This window comes from Pediculus humanus, genomic scaffold (genome assembly GCF_000006295.1).
Source record: "Pediculus humanus corporis 1103172107559 genomic scaffold, whole genome shotgun sequence".
NCBI classification, from domain to species: Eukaryota; Metazoa; Arthropoda; class Insecta; order Psocodea; family Pediculidae; genus Pediculus; species Pediculus humanus.
The window spans coordinates 279,788-297,663 of NW_002987174.1; the positions used below are offsets into that span (position 1 = coordinate 279,788).

Genomic DNA, 17,876 nt, shown 5'->3' on the forward strand with positions numbered 1-17,876 from the left:
TTTATTTTTTGTTTGTTTGTTCGTTCGTTCGTTCGTTTCAATATTTTGTTTGTTTGTTTGTTTGTTTGTACGATGTTTTACATTAGTTTTTTTTTTTTAAAACGTGAGAAACTTCGATGCGCAAACCTTTTTTTTTTTTTTTTTCTCTTTTAATTTTATTTTAAAACGTGGCTAAAACCGACCATCATTTAAACGGGAAAATTTTCTCATTTTAAATCCCGTTTAAAAAACAAATAATAATAATAATACTAATAACAATAATAATAATGATAATAATGAGTTTTTTTCGAATATTTTATATATTTTTTGAAAATGGGTTTACAAAAAAAAAAAAAAAAATTCGTGTCGTTAACGTAATAAAAAAATTTTTTTTTTAAATGATGCCCGCGTGTGTGTGTGCGCGTTCCCGTGTTTAACTCTTTTTTTTGCAGGTTTTTTAAATTAGTTTAAATATTATTATTATTATTATTATTATTATTATTATTATTATTATTATTATTATTATTATTATTATTATTATTATTATTATAAATGTAAATATAATTTTTGATAACGAGTCGTAAAGATAATTTATACATTTTCAACGGATACGACTAAAGAAAAAAAAAAAATTTTTTTTATACGCGCGTCACCCAAAAACATTATTAAGCAATAACAAAACTTTGTATTATTAATTAATCGGTAATCAATATTATTATTATTATTATTATCATCACTTATTATAAATGAAATAATCCGTCGGTATATAAAAATTATTATTATTATCATTATTAATATTTATATTATCGGTTTGAAACTCGAGAATTTTTTTTAAACATTTATATTTATATTAATTATATCAAAGGGAAAAATGATTTCAGTATATATCTATATTATTCTCTCTCTCACTCTTTCTCTCTCTCTCTCTCTCTTTGCGACGGCCAATTAAATTTTTTTTTTTTTTATTTGAATTCTCATCAATTTTATTTTTATTTAATAATAATAATAATAATGATAGTATTGATAGGAGACGCCTTGTTTATTAATTAAGGTAACCACGTAAAAATAATAATAATAATAATAACATCTTGTTAACACACGAGTTTTTTAATTTTTTTTTTTTTTTTCATCTTCTTCTTCTTCTTTTTCATCTTTATTGGGTAAAAATAAGAGAGAGAAAGAGAGAGAGAGAGAGAGAGTGAGATTTAATGAATGAAATCTAAAGAATTACAAATATTTATAATTTAAAAAAAAAAAAAAAAAAAACGAGTAAATCATCATCGAAATGCATTTAATCGTTAGAAGAAATTTTTTTTTTTTTTTTAATAACTCCGTACCGATAATAATAATGATAATAATAATAATGATAATTTTTTGCCTGCTTATAACTTTTTAATAATTAATTAATTAATTTAAATAAAAATTTTTTTCTAAAAAAAATCGAATTCGTTTAAGTAAAAAGGGAATTATTAACGAACAAAATTTTTTTTAATAACAATAATAATAATTATTAATTAAATATTATTAACAAATGAACCCCTTAATAATAAACGTAAAAATCATTATTATTATTATTTATTTATTTAGTTTTTATTAAAGAGAATAAGAATAAATAAAAAAATAAAAAAAACTTTGTAACTCTTTTTATTTTCGGCTTTAAAAACGAGGAAAAAAACAACAACAATAATAATAATAATAATAATAATAATAATATTAATTGATTTTAAATAAATAAATAAAACTTATTTAAATAAAATAAATAAATAATTATCGCCGGAGAAATAATAAAAAAAAACCGTATTAATATTTTACGCGGGTACGTTTTGTAAATAAAAAAAAAAGAATTTTTGTCGTTTTGGTTGTTGTTGTTGTTGCGGTTATCGAAATCGTTTATTATATTTTTGTTTATATATTTATATAATATAAGTATATATTTATATAAATATGAAAAAACGAAAAATATAAATTTATGATCGTTTAAACAAAAAAAAACCTTTCGAATTATTATTGTTTTTTTTGACAACAAAATATATAATAATAAATCAAAAATCCACATCCGCGATTCCCTAACACAGTTAACACGCTATTAATTTTATTTTATTATTATTATTATCATCTCTTTTTTTTATCAAATATATATTTTATTATTATCATCATCATCATCATCATATATATTTCGGCATTTAATAAATTAAATACTTTAGTATACATTTATAAAAAAATTTTTTTTTTTTTTTAAACGAATTTTTCGTGTGCGGAAATAAATAAATAGATAATAATAATAATTAGAGAGAGAGAAAGAGAGAGAGAGAAGGGAGTAGAGAGAGAGATTAATAAAAATTAATAATCAACGGTCGTGAATTATCGATCGATCGATCGATCGATTCATCGACTATATAATTGACCCCTATTTAACGCCGGCATTTTTTTTTTAAATTATTATTATTATTATTATTATTATAGTTATTATCATTATTATTATTTTTTTCTCACCTTCGCAAACACCACCTATACTCTGTCATAAATTATATATATATATATATTTTGGTAAACGTGTGTAATTTATAAATAAATAAATAAATAATCATAATAATTTTTTTTTTCGAATCGCCATTTTTTTAAAAAAAAATGTTTTCGTGTTATTACGTCGTAAATAATAATAAAAAAAAGATTTTTGGAAATGTTGATGTGACGTCATCGTCACGAAGGAAAGGGAAAGAAAAATTTTTTCAAATTCGAAATAAAAGGTAATTTTTATTAACTCACCTGAGAATATTCCGCCATCCCTGGATGACCGAAGGATGATGGGTAGGAAACGGTCGTTGTTAAGACCGTTGTGGCCACCGTCAACGTGGTGACCGGCGGTAAAACCGCCGCCGATTTTGCAACCACCGTGAAGCCGTTCAAATTGTATCCAATTTTTATTTATTTATTTATTTTCTTCTTCTTCCTACCTTTCTTTTTCTTCCTCTTCTTCTTCTTCTTATTATTATTTAAAAACAAAATACGTTTTAATTGTTTTTTTTAACGTATTATTATTATTATTATCGAAGAAACAAAATAAAAAAAAAAGAAAATTTTCACTCGACTTATTTATTATAAAACACACACGATGAAAACCGCATAATGTTTACGTTATTATTATTATTATTATTATTAATCCGTATGCAGTTTTTTTTTTTTTTTTAACGTAAATTTATTTTATTGTTTAACGTGTAACATTATTATTATTATTATTAATCGGGTGTAAAACGTTTAAAAAAAAAAAGTAAAAAAGTTTTCGTTTTTACTTTATAACACACATACAGGATATGATGATGATGATGATGATTATGATTGTCACTTAAACCGTAATCTTTTTTAACAGTGTATTTAACAATATATATACATTTATCTGACTCACATTGAATAAGTAAGAAAAAAGGAACAAACAAACAAACAAACAAACTTAAAAAAAAAATTAAAAATTAAAAATAAAATTTTTTAAATCCGGTTAAATAAAAAAAAAAAAAAACTCGTGACATTTTTTTTGTTAAAACCGCGAATTTAAAAACGAACGAACGCTCGCGTTAACGAAAAAAACGTTACACACGAATTTAAAAAAAAAAATAATAATAATAATAAAAACTAAACAATTTTCCTTTAACGTTTGTGTGATAAGACTCTTCTCGAAAGGCTGAATCACCATTGAAGAAAACAGGTACCATTGAAAACCAAAACGAGTTCATTCAATATAAAAGAGACAGATAGATAAATATTACGTGGATGAGAGAGAGAGAGAAAGAACGTACTCACTCACTCACGCACTCACGCACTTATACGCACGCATATATATAAAAAAAAATTTTTTTTATTGAAAAAAAAAGGGAAAAATAAATTTATTAATGCGTACGAACGCATTTAACAAGGTATTAAATCCCCCGTTTGACACGATGATACTTTCGATCCCTGTATATATATTCGACCTGATGCCTTCACGAATCTCATTCAACAACAACAACAACAACAATAACAATAATACAACAACAACAACAACAACAATCTTCCATACCATCATATTATGGCATGGATTTGTCTTCTTTTTCTTCTTCGTCGTAGGTTTTTTTATATAAAATCAAATTCGCGTCGCGCTCGTGTTTATCATTCGTTAATCATTTTTATTTCAATTTTATTATCATTATTATTATTATTATTATTATTTAACGTATTCGGATACCTTAAGATTTTTTATTGTGATCATTAAACCCGAAAAAAAAAAAAAAAACATATTTAACATATTATTTTCACCTTAAACGTAATTGTTACCCATTGAGAAAATTTACCTTTTTTTTTTAATGTAAAAACGTTTTAACAGTTTATATTATATATCCTAGAAATGGGAGTGGGGGAGGAAGGTGGGGAACGGAGGAAGGAAAGGAAAACTGTGCGGAAAATTCGTGGGATTAGGAAAAATGATAAAGTTTGAGTACGAGCAAATGAGGGTTTCCGTGACGTCGTCGTCGTTGTTTTTTTTAAAATTTCTTCTGCTTTTCATAATCGTTATGTAATTTTTTTTCTTCTCGTTATTAATAATGATAATAATAATTAGTAAAAATGATAAAAAATTTTGTTCTGACGTCACGAATTTAAAATCCCTTTGAGGGTTTTAAATAAACTTTCACAAAGTATTCGTCAAGGTATTGAAAAAAAAAAACGCGCGTAACAATATGAGCATTGATAAGAAACTGGACCAATCAGATTAAACCGTATTTTAGCCATACCTCCAGTATTCCATCTCTCTTTCATTTTTCATCTCTTTCTTTCTTTAATCTTCTCCGCTTTTTGTTTTGTTTTGTTTATCTTTCTCTCTTTTAACTCGCGTAAAAAAAAATTATTTATTATTATTATCATTATTTTCGTGGCGCTTAGATCTGCCAAATAAAAAACCTACATTTCTCTCTCTCTCTCTCTCTCTCTCTCTCTCTTTCTCCTTCCCTCTCTTTTTCACTCTCTTTTTTTTTTCCTCTCTCTCGATTCGTACCTGATTTTTTTTTTAAAAAAAAAACCGATAAAATTTTTAACCCCCCCCCTCACTCGATCATTAATAGTTCTTAACGGGTTTCATCATCATCGTCATTATTATTATTATTATATTAGGGCGGGAGGCGGAAAGGGGGGGAAGGGGGAAGGGCTTAATAAAATCACCGCCTCGAGATTTAAATTTAAATTTCACGAATTTATTAACAATAATAATGATAATTTTAATAAAAATTTGTTTTCGTTGGTGGTGTAATCGTATTAATATGGAAGGGATGATGCGGTACGTGGAGGAGAGTGGGGGGGCGCGAAAGGTGGTAAGGGAAGAAAGAGGAGGGATTAAATTTAAAAAAAAAAAGAAAGGAAAAAATATATTTATATCACGAACATAGTTCTGGGGCAGGGAGGGCGAAAAATTATTCAAAATAAAAATTAATTGCATAAAAAAAAAAAGAGCGGCTGGTTTTTAAAAATGGCTGAAAGTCGATTTTGCAACTTTTTTTTTTTTTTATATTGTATTGTTACCGTCGATAAAACGTAACGCGACGACGACGATGATAATAATAATTGTTTTTATATAAATAAGTGTATGCATGTATGTATTTCCGGTTTCTACTCTGTTGAATTTAAAAATTGTTTTTTTTTTTTTAGGATCATTTACGTGACACCCATTAATGCGTGTTAAATGTTTGGGTGTGACTGATAAAAACTATCAGTTTGAATTTTTTTTTTTTTACGCGCGTAAATTTAAATTTTTTTTTTTTGGTTTAAAACAACAGGATGCTGTCGGAAAATTTTTTTTATTATCATCACTCATTTATTTATATATCTCCGAGATATTTTTTTTTTTTTAATTGATGCAAGTAAGAAAAGAAACAACATCCTTTCCCAAAGGGTCGATCACATGCCTTGAAACAATAAAAAAAAAAAAAATTTCATGTAATTTTACACGTTTTAATCCGTACCTGAGCACCCACGCGACGATTTCCTTAGGCACCATCAACAATTTTTACCTTTTTCGTGTGTGTGTGTGTGTGTGTTCAACCAGTATTCTTAAACCTTATTGCCACGATAAAAAACAATCAATTCTTCTCACAACAACAACAACAACACAATTCTTACTATTATTATTATTATTTCGTAATATAAAAAAAAAATTTTTTCCGTTTTTTTTTTCTAACCGAATGTCATCATCCATCGAAATCGATTTTCATTGAATCCAAACAAACCTGAAATTTTTTTTCTTTCCTTTTTTTCCTTTTTTTTTTTATCTCGATTAAATTTTTGATAGGTTTCCTTTGTGAACCGTGAAAACTGCAATAACCTGTTTTCCTAAGAAGAACGAAAAAATTTAAATATTTAATGTCATTTTTCGTCTGCTTTAAATTTAAATAGTCTAATGACACGTTCGACGAAATCCAAAACGGTTTCGATTAGCCACAGCAACAACAACGTCATCAACGAGAAAGATTTCAAATCTTAAAACGTGATTTATTATTATTATTATTTACGGTAACTTTTTTTTTTTTTTCGTTAATGCGACAAGATATAATGATGATGATGATAATAAAGAGTTTTTTTGGTTTCCTGTTTGTGTGTTAGGAGTGGTTTCCGCACCCTCCCGTCCCGTTTGCGTTTTCCTTTTTCTATACCGAATGTTTGTGTGTGTGTGCGTGCGTGCGCGTGTGCGCGCGCGAGGTACGTACGCACCTCTGACCTTTCCATTACATGCCTCACTGCAGCAGATGTAATTATTATTATTCATCATTCCATGACTCTATATAAAAATTTTTGTTTAATAATAATAATAATAAATTTAAATGACTGTGACGAGGACGACAACGATTTTGATAAAATTTATCGAAATGAAGTAAGAGAGAAGCGGAGGGGGGGAAGCGACGTGGAAGAAGAAAAAGGGAATCACAAGAGATCACGAAAGTGATTTGAAATTTTTTTTTTTTGGGGGGGGGGGGGGGGAATATGTTTGCGTATTGCGTATTTTTTCTTTTTACTAAAACAAATCCGTGAATGAATTTTTTTATATAGTTCATCGTTTTCGAAAAACGACGTCCATGATTTCTTCATTCAAACAAAAAACAATCCAACGTTTTTTTTTTTTACTTTTTATTATTCTAACCCCGGGCTTAAATTCCAAGTTTGCCACCACCACCACCACCACCATGACCACAACGAATCCGTGGCACCAGATTATCGTTATACGAGGTAATCATAACGTTTGGCGATTTTCATCGGTCATCTCGATTCCGTTGTTGTTGTTGTCGTAATCCCTCCGTAATTAGAGGTTAAAAAAAAAAATTTTTTTTATGACTTTATGAATAATATTTATTGTTCTTAATTCCTCCTTTTCTCTTTCATTTTTTTCCTTTGTTTGATTTTCTTCGCTCATCTTTTTTATAGTAAAGATTCGAAGATTTTTTTTTTTATATCCTATTCGAATTATTAATTTTTGCGTGGGTGCCTTTTATTTTTTTATATAAAACCGGATATTATAATGAAAGACACACGAGAGAAACGAGAGTGAAAAAAATCTCGGATTTACCGGCAAAACAATTAAAGAAAATTTTAAAAAAACCGACTTGACATCCGAGTGACGGCAAAATGCTCGAGGATATAAGAAAAAAAAATTTTTTTTTTTTCCTTTATTGCCGTGGAATTAAAAGAAGGAACGCACACGCACACGCACACGCACACGCACACGCATACACTTACCGGTATCTAGATGAAGATAAAAATTCATTAATAAAATGCAATTCACTCGAGTAGTCGGGTTTTGAAATTTTTATTCGAACCATAATTTAGTCACGGATTTGAAATTCAGTTTGTCTAACTTAACAAACAAAATGGCGGCAATCGTACAAAAAAATATATTTTTACGTGTTTCGTACACATAGAGAGACACAACAAACGACACGTTACCCAAGGGCATCATCGTGTTTGTGTTTGTTACCTTCGAGTAATAACCATCAATACAACAATCATTAAAAATTAAATTAATAATAATAAAAACCTTACGACTAAGACTACGATTATTATTATTATTATTATTACTAAGATAATAATAATAAAATAAACAAAACCCGAAGGGGACCTCACCCACCGCCTTGTCCATATTTTGACCAATCACCACCACTGTTAAACATTTCTAACTGTTTTACTCTCTTTCGGTTTTTACTATCGTTTAATAACATAAATCATAATTAAGTTCGTTACAAAACCACTAAACGTTATATTATTATTATTATTGTCGTGCCTTTTGATTCCATTTGTGTGCTGCACCACCCCCCACCCTCTTCCCTTTGTGTGTAAAACCGATGATACCACCAGAAGAGAGAGAGAGATACACGTTTGCATCATCATTCGTTCCACGATTGATTGATTGATTGATTAATTAAATTATTTGTAACTCATGCGATCGTTTTAATAATACGTGTAATTAGACAATAATAATAATAATAAAATTTTATTATTTACACGTTATTAAAATTTATTTATTTAAATAAATAAATTTATTATTAAAATTATTATAAAAATTTTGAATTTGTACGTTTCAAAAGGGGTACCCCCGTAGGTACTTATTTAATAGATTGTAAATTTGTTGCATAAGTCAAATCATTTTATTTTAATAATAATAATAATAATAATAATAATAATAATAATAATAATAATAAACGAGAATCAATAAAAAAAATTGTTCAGGTTTTTTGTTTTTAATTATCTATTGAAATTCAAATCAGGTATCCAATTATTATTTATTTATTTATTTTAGTTTTGTACGAAATAATAATAATTTTTTATATATATATGCGCGGTAAAAATTATTTATGTCTTTTTGTTTGTTTGTTTTTGTTTGTTTGTTTGTTTAAGTTAAGTTCGATACGGTTTTTGTTTTCGAAGATAAATATGAAATTTTCATTCGTGGCGCGTCGTTTTAACGATTCGTAAAAAAATAAATAATAATGATGATAGTTTTTACCTGTACGAAATGAGATTTAAACGGGATGGGGATTTTTACTCCCGCGCACACACGCACACGCATTACGTCACGCAAAAACCTCCACGCGTTATCAATGGTAATAATAAGTCACTTTTTTATTATCATCATCATTTTTATTTTTATTCAGTCAGTGAAATGTTGTAAAAAAAAAAATTTTTTTTTTTTTTATCTTTCATTTAATAATAATTAATATGTTTCCGAAGGCGAAAAGAAAACCTTGATGGATGTTCATCTAATAGAAAATGACTCCTGCCTCTCGCCAGCCAGCCAGCCGGGATAATATTCGCCCCCGCAAATGTGTCACCCGTTAAAAAAAAAAAAACGGTACTTACCTCGCCCCAAATTCACACCGGGAAACCTTTTTTATTTATAACACATTCGAATCGTTCGGCGACGAACGAAACGTTTTTTTTTTTTTTTTCTATTTACACGTTATTTTTTATCCCCTTGTTACCTGTTAATTATTGTTTATATTTTTCAACTTTGGGATTAAAAAAAAAACATATTAATAATTTATACTCATTTTCTTCTTCTACTGACACTGACTTTTTTTTTTAACTTTAAATATCTTATCTTTGCTACCACGACAAACGTCTCAACCAACCCCTTCCCCCCTTTCCCTCTCTCTCGAAAAAAAAAATGTCGATGGATAAAATAATATTTTTGATTTGTTTAAAACCATCCGCCATTTTATTAATATTATTATATATAAAAATCGTGAGATTAAAAAACGAGATTGAATAAATAATTTCACCTGTGAGCAAATTAAAGTGTGAAATAATCTAAATAATAATAATAATAATAATAATAATAATAAATAATAAATAAATCCGGGAGGTAGGAAAACAAAAAAAAAGTGGAAGAAGAAAAATAAAGGAAAAAAATTTTGCAAAACATAATCTAATTGATGTCTTCCGGTCATTAAAGAGTAAAACCCTTGAAAACATTTTTATCTTACGGTCCTGAATGTTTATGTTCGATATAACACACGCACGCGCACACGCACACGCACGCACAAACATTTTCTTTTTTTATAAATCATCCATCGGGGTTATTTCATTCGAATCTCTTGTATCTGTTCGTGTATGTACGAGTATAAAAAGATAAAAATCTACAAATAGATATACAAAAATATCAGGGGAAAAGGAGAAGAAGAAGAAGACAAGATGAAGAAGAAGATTGAAAAAAGAAAACTCTGGTAATTTATATTGAATAAATTGAATAAAAAAAAGAAGAAGAAGAAGAAGAATGAGGCGATGGCGCTGGATGAGATCAATAGATAATAGATCATCTGAAAAAAAAAGAGAGAGAGAGAGAGAGAGAGAGATGATCCTCCTTCGATTTCTATCTCTTGCGAGGGACGATGAGACCGCACGACGACGACTCATTATATATTCACGTACACGCACACGCACACACACACACACGCACGCATACACGCACGCACCGACATTTCATATTGTTCTCTCTCCATCTTCTGTTGGATAATGCGGCCCACAATATCATAATAACTCGTAATTTCTTTTTATTTATTTATTTAGAAAACTCACAGGTACGAACGAAGGTATCGGTTGTTGCTTCCTGGAACGAAAAATCACGTGGGTGAAACGTCTGAATACGCGCGTGCGTGACCGCGTACGTACGCGCGCGTATTTTAACATCGGGAAAAAAAGAAGGTATATCGCAATGCGTCATTATCATAAATACGAGGAGAGAGAGAGAGAGAGAGAGAGAGAGAGAGGAACGTTAAAATCGTGCGTTTTCATTTAAAACACACAATGTGAACTTTGACCCCTCCCGAATTCATTTGCAAAAAATTAAAACGAAATAATAATAATAATAATTTGTCGAACATCCCACGCGATTTTTTTTTTTTTTTAAAATTTTTTGTCATTTCGATTAAAAATATTTTTTTTTTTTATGTAGGCTTGCCATAATCGAAAAAAAAATTTTTTTGATTTCTGTCTTCAAAAAAAAAAAAAGGTTTAAAAGCGGTTTGTTACAATATTAAGTTAATAATTATCAGGGGCGTATTCAGATTTGGTAAAAAGAAAAGAATTTTTTTGTGAAGGCGACAAGTAAAGTGCAAAAATTTTTTTTTTAAAAAGTTCAAAACCGTTAATTAAATTTCGCACGCGAATAAGGTTTAATTTTTTTTTCCTGGGGGGCGGGGGAGGGGAGGGGTGGATTTGAATCGGGGGAAGGAGAGGGGAGGAGTAGGAAAAAAAATTATAAAATTCTTTAACAATAAAAATTTTTATTAAAAAAAAAGGAAAAAATTCTTCGTTTTGCCAAACCTTAAAATATTATTAATTATTTATTCTAGAATGTTCTTTATCAACCACGTTAACCATTTTCATTTTATAATAATAATAATAATAAGTAATAAATTATAATAATTTTTTTTTGGAAAAATTCCGCGGCGGGGGGGAGGGGAAAGAAGAAACGATGAAGGAAGGAAGAAAAAAAAATTTTTTTTTTTCCTTTTTTATTTATTTTATTAAATTTGTTGTCTTTCCATATTTATTCGTGAGTTTTTTTTTGTGGGGGGCGGTGAGAAGGGGGGACCTTTACAATGTTTGATTAAGTGTTAATAAATTAATAAATAATTTATGGTTTTATCAAACGTGTAATTAATTTTTTTTTTTTTTTCAAACGAAATAGAAAAAAAACAAAAATTTTGACATCGTTAATTTTTTTATATTAATTATTATTTTTACGTGATTTCAAAATGGCGGAATGAATTTGTTTTTTAAATTCTCATTTAAACCTTTTTTTTTCAAATGTTTTCTGCTTTTTGCAATAAAAAAAAAATTACATAAACGATCCGATGATAATATTATTAATAAATTCCGTATGAGATTTTAAAATTTTTTTTCATCGTACGAAATAAAAAATTAATAAAAAAATAAAAAAGAGGAGGAGGAGGGCGGGAAGGAGGAGGAAAGAGGGAGGAGGGAAGGGAAGAAGAGGGGTAAAGGGGATACCAGCCTCCGGACAACATGAAAGTTCTGAATGGAAACACTAAAAAAAAAAAAAATAATAAAAAAATAAAAACATTGTTATTTATCGGTCTGGGTATTGTATTATAATTAAAGCATCTCCTCATTTTCTCTCCAAAATCCATTGTCACTGGAGAAAAAAAAAAAAACTTTTTTTTTTTTCTCCAAGTTAATCAATTATTATTAGTCGTGTCTTTAGAACATGGAAAATAATTTTTTTTTTTTTTTTAAACCCACACACGATATTCAAATGCCAAAGTTTTTGTTTTTTTTTTTTTTTTTTAAAACAAAATCATTGTTGATGTTCATGATGTTTCCTATTGAAAATTTTTTGACCTGTCATCGAATACGTACAACAACCGACAACAACAACAACCAAAAAACAATAATGATAACAATAACAAAACGATGACAATCGATAATTTGTTTTTAAAAAATTTTTCTTCTTTTTGTTTTAAATAATTTTTTTTTTTACGTATTAGAAATAAATCGTAACGATGATTCCAATAATAATAATAATAATTAAATAAAATAATAAAAAAAAAACAAAATGGAGGTAGCAGAAATTTAAACTTATGACGTCATTAAATCGGAATTTAATTATTATGTATTCTGAAAAAAAATTACGAATTTTATCATACTCGTCGTCGTTATTATTATTATTATTAATAATACGAGTGACCGCCCTTACCTCCCTTATTATTTATTAAATTTAATTATAATAAATGTAAAATAAAATTATGTAATAATAATAATAATTTAATTGAAAATAATTCAAAAGAAGCAGTTTTTTTTTTTCTTTTTGTTTTTAGTAGATTCTGGTTAATGAATTCAGAGGTCAAAAAAAAACTCAAACTCCACCCTGACCGGGACAAATCAAACCTTCAAGCAATTAAAATTTTTTTTTTTTTATGGGTTTTCTTTTCTTTTATGTAAAAAAAAAATGATAATAATAATAATAATAGAAATCAATGAAAATCAATAATTTATTGGTTGATGATTCATTGAAAGAGAAAATAATAAATATAATAATGATAATAATATTAAATCGATGACTATGACGACGTCACATCTACGAAGGTAACATAAGAATTTTTCGTTTCATTACTGGTGGATTTGTAGGGGTGGGAGGTTTAGGGGTTGAGGAAGAGGGAGAGGAAAAATAAAAAATTTGCGTAACGGTTTTTTTTTTTTTTAAAGTTTAAAACAAAAGAATAAATTAGAAAATTTGAAAATGGATTTGAGAAAACCCACGCGAAATTAAAATGACGTCACTCAAAAGTTAAACAGGGTAAAATGTTTAGTTTGACGTTTGACGTTTTTTTTGCTACTATTCAATAAAACCACCTGATTCATTCATTTAAATGTTTTATTAAAAATAATAATGATAATAATTTTTTGACGGGTTAATTTATCATAAAGTTAAACATCAAATTTTTTTTTTTGTTACTCTATGGTTAAAAAAAAAAACGGTTAAAATTCAATCCGATCGAACACATAATAACTCAAACTTTTATTATTATTATTTTGATTTTCTCTTTTTTTTTTTAAAACCAGAAGTCGCCGTCGATTTAAAGCTTTCTATCTCTCTCTCTCTTTGTACGATTATCAATTTCAGGTATCTTAATGGTTCGCCACATGAACCAACCTCGGTTAAGCTGATTTCAAATAAGCTTCATCTATTGTTCTGCTAACATTTGTTCTGCCCTCGTTTTCCCTCCCGTTAAGCTCAATTTTTTATACCTTAATGATTTTTGACACATATAAATTCAAATCCGTTACAATCAATAAATAAATAATGATTGATTTACATTATTATTATCATTATTATCATTATTATTACTACTACTACCGTCCTATTCGTCTGAGTGTGTTTAATATTTTTTATGTTAACCTTTTTCCAACTCCTGTAGATTCCTTTTCCAAACGTTTCTCTCTCTCTCTCTCTCTCTCTCTATCTCTATCTCTTTTAAAGGATAAAAATTTTACTTATTTATTTATTTTATGAGTTAATAAATAAAATTTACATAAGTTAAAATTTTTTTTTGTGGAAAATTTCACGGTTCGTCAACAAAATTTAAATGGGAAACAATAAAAAAAAAAAAAAATTTAATGAAAGCAATAAAAACTAATTTAAAAAAATCATTTTACCAGATAATAGATGTTAGGTCTACGATTTCCGGTGTATTATTTTATACCTATTTCCGGTTGTCGTTGTCGTCAATGTTGCCGTTTCTTTTATTTATTTAATTTTTTTTTTTTTGTCGTTTTAATATAAAAAAAATTTATTTTGTCGTTGTTGTTCGTTGTCGACGACTATTTTTTTATTATAGCGCTATAAAATCCTTCTCGTTTTTTAATAGGAAGATTTATTTAAAAGTTAATAAAGACTTATTATGTCGGTTGGTTTGATTAAAGTTAAGATTTGTAAACAAATTTATGAAATATTAAGAAAGAAAAAAACAACAAAAAAAACTTGTTCCAACCTCGAAGGTATAAAACCACACTTCCCTTTTTTCAAATTTTATATTTTTATAGATTTTAAAATTAATAATAATAATAATACTAAATAAATAATAATAATAATTTTTTTCTAAATATTTTAAGCTCTTTCACAAATTCATTAAAATATTATTAGAATATGGAAGAAAAAAAATTTATATATCATTATTATTATTATTATTGTTTTTATTTTTTTTATTGGAATCAAAACCGAAGGATTTCACAATATTTTTTTAGCCTTCGGGGGTTTTTTTTTTTTTTTCGATACCTAAAAATGCCTGAAAATTTTTTTTTTATAAAAACACGAATCAACCAACAATTAAAAAAAAAAAAAAAAAAAAACGAGGATTAAATATTTATATATGAATTTATTAGCTTATTTATATATACACGTCTATGATGTGTGTGTGTGTGTGTGAGTCTGCAAACATTTTCTTCTCCTTACACGTTTTATATACCCATGCAACGTTGCCAAATTTTATACCTTTTTTTTCACTCTCTTCCTTCGGGCATTTTTTTTTTTACTCGAAATCCAATAAATTATAAAGAAAAATTTGTCGTTACGCAAACACAAATAAATATATTTAATTGGTCGAAAGAAAAAAAAATGGTGGCACGATGATAATGATGATAAAAGTGATGACATGTAGCGAAAATCGTTATTATTTATTTATTTCGAAAGAAATTTCAATGATTTTTTTTTTTTTTTGGGAGGGGGGAAGAGGGGAAAGGGTCGGTATTCACGATCCCTTAATAATCTTCTGCCGTGTCGTCTGCTCCGTTTTTTTATTTTTTTCTGTTAAATTTTGACGGTTGAAAGTGATTGATTGATAATGTGTGATTTTATTTTTGCAATCGGATTGTTATACAAAAAATATTGCGTTAAATCAATTTATTATCATTATTATCATTATTATTATTATTATTATTCTATGGAAATGATAATATAAAAAAAACAAGGTTAAACATGATTATTTTTCCTTAAAAAAAAAGGATTTTTATGTTCGATTACGTGTTTTGTAATTACTCACGCGTTAAAAATGACAAGTTTGCTGTTAAGGTCAAAGGGCGTGAACGGGAGGAGGAGGGAGGGAGGGGGGAAACATCGGAAATACCGTTGATTTTTTTTCTACAATTCTATGATAATTTACAGTTTTAATTGTTTTTTTTTCGCGGAGAAGAGGAGAAGGAAGGGAAAAAGAAGGGGAAAGATGGATCATTGTTTTGTTTTTAATAATTGAATTTGCAAATACGATTATTATTATTAATATCACTCGACAGAAAATTCGGGAGGGGGGGGAGTAAGGAGGAAAAGAAGAAGAAAAAAAAAATTATTTTTCAAAATAACACCCTGAGTATATATATAATATGTCTTAATAATAGAAAGAGTCAGGTAGGGAAAACCGAAAAAAAAAAAGGTTTACCCGAGGCTCGAAAGAGGTCATTGAAACGTTAACCTTTAATCCAAAGGGGGTTGAACCAAAAACCATATTCAAAAAAATCATTCCCGAGTAAAATATTTAATTATAATGGAGAGAGAGAAAGAGAGAGAGAGATAAACGTAGATGGAGGACAATGTTGATTTGCCCCGTAGTCATTCAGTGAATGAATGAGGTTCGGCAATAATAAGAAATTTTTTTATACATGAATGAAGAAGGTACGCGGGGGTGGAATTAAATATATACACATTGCTTTTTTTTTTTTTTACTCTTAACAATCTATCTTTTTTTTTTTTTTTTTTTTCGTCAGATATTATTCATGAGATTTTTTTTTCAATTCATTCGTATTCCGTACCTGCATCAATGCCTGCAAGTTTTTTTCTTTTTTTTTTTTTTTTATTTACAAGTAAATGAAAGATTGGGACGGGTTATTATCGTTTTTTTTTTTTTTTTTTGCCTTCTTTAAGGGGTTTAAATTTTTCCATTTAAAATTATTAACAAAAAAATTTTTAATTAATAATAATAATAATAATGTTTAACATTTCAAAAAAAAAAAAATTTAACAGACGACAGGTTGTAAATAAAATAAAACCGACAGGAAAATTTCAATAAAAAAATTATGATAATACATTTTTAAATATTTTTTTATTTTGTTTAAATACTGTCGGGAATGGGTGTTAAAAACAGGAAAAGGAAATTGCATTACAAAAAAAAAAAATGGCAAACGTTAAACATTGATAAGTTTTTTGTTTGTCAACGTTTGCATTTCGATTCTAACAAACTCTCTACTTATTATTATTATTATTTAAAAAAAAGAAATTTACCCCCCCCCCCCCGTTTAATTCGTGTTTTTGAACGTGTCAGAAGATTATGATCATTGACACAAATTATACAATGTTGTCTTTAAGCCATCACGAATAAAAAAAAAACAACGTCTATGTTTATGAGATTCATTATTATTATTATTATTATTAACGTAAACTATTATTCCGAAGGAAGAAAACAACGATGTGCAATTTACCCATAATTAGCCAATAGTAAAATTATACCGAATTAAATAAGTGTAATATAATGAATAAAAGAGAAACAACAACAACAACAACAAACGATGACAAAAAAAAAAAAAAATAAATGTTAAACCGATACTTATTATTATTATTTTGCATATTATTAAACTATAAAAATTTACATCGTATAAATATGAAAGTTTCTTTCTTTCATTCATTCATTCATTCATTCACATTGTGTTTAATGTCACCCCAAAAGTAATATTTGAAAACAATGATAATAACCTAATCATTATTTATAACATTATATTAAACTAATTTTAGGTTTTAACCGTAAAAAAAAAAAAAAAAAACAAAATGGAGGGAACGTGCGTGTGTGTGTGCGTGCTTTATAATGTGAAATTTTAAAAAGGAGAAAAGATGTTTAAAATACCGTTAAATTTTTCTTTTTTTTTTTTTTTTTTAAATTTACGGTGGTAGTTTTTGATTAAAAAATTATTTAAATCGTCAACGTTTCCGTTTATAAAAAAAAAAAAAAATTTCCCATGCCGGGAATCGAACCCGGGCCTGCTGGGTGAAAGCCAGCTATCCTAGCCACTAGACCACATGGGAGGCGATGTTACTCAATCGGTTTATTCAGGTGTAATGTTTGTTATTTGTTTCGGTGTTTGTTGGTTGTATTCGTATACGATACGTGAAGGAAATTTTCGTTTGATCGATACAATTTATTACGCGGTAATAAAACGTAATAAATAATAATAATAATAATAATAATAATAATAATAATAATAATAATAATAATAATAATAATAATAATAATAATAAGAGTTTATTTAAGGATCCACATTAAAACCATCATGAAAAAAAGAAGAAATTAATTCGTTTCACCGTTTGTAAATGATAATCATTTTTTTTT

At 27.3% G+C, this 17,876-nt stretch overlaps 1 non-coding gene across 1 annotated transcript; it reads right to left on the minus strand.

Moving 5' to 3' along the window:
• Window positions 1-17,500: 17,500 nt before the first annotated feature.
• Phum_PHUM207300 lies at window positions 17,501-17,572 on the minus strand. Its single transcript has one exon. It is a non-coding gene; the product is annotated as a tRNA-Glu (tRNA).
• Window positions 17,573-17,876: the final 304 nt, after the last annotated feature.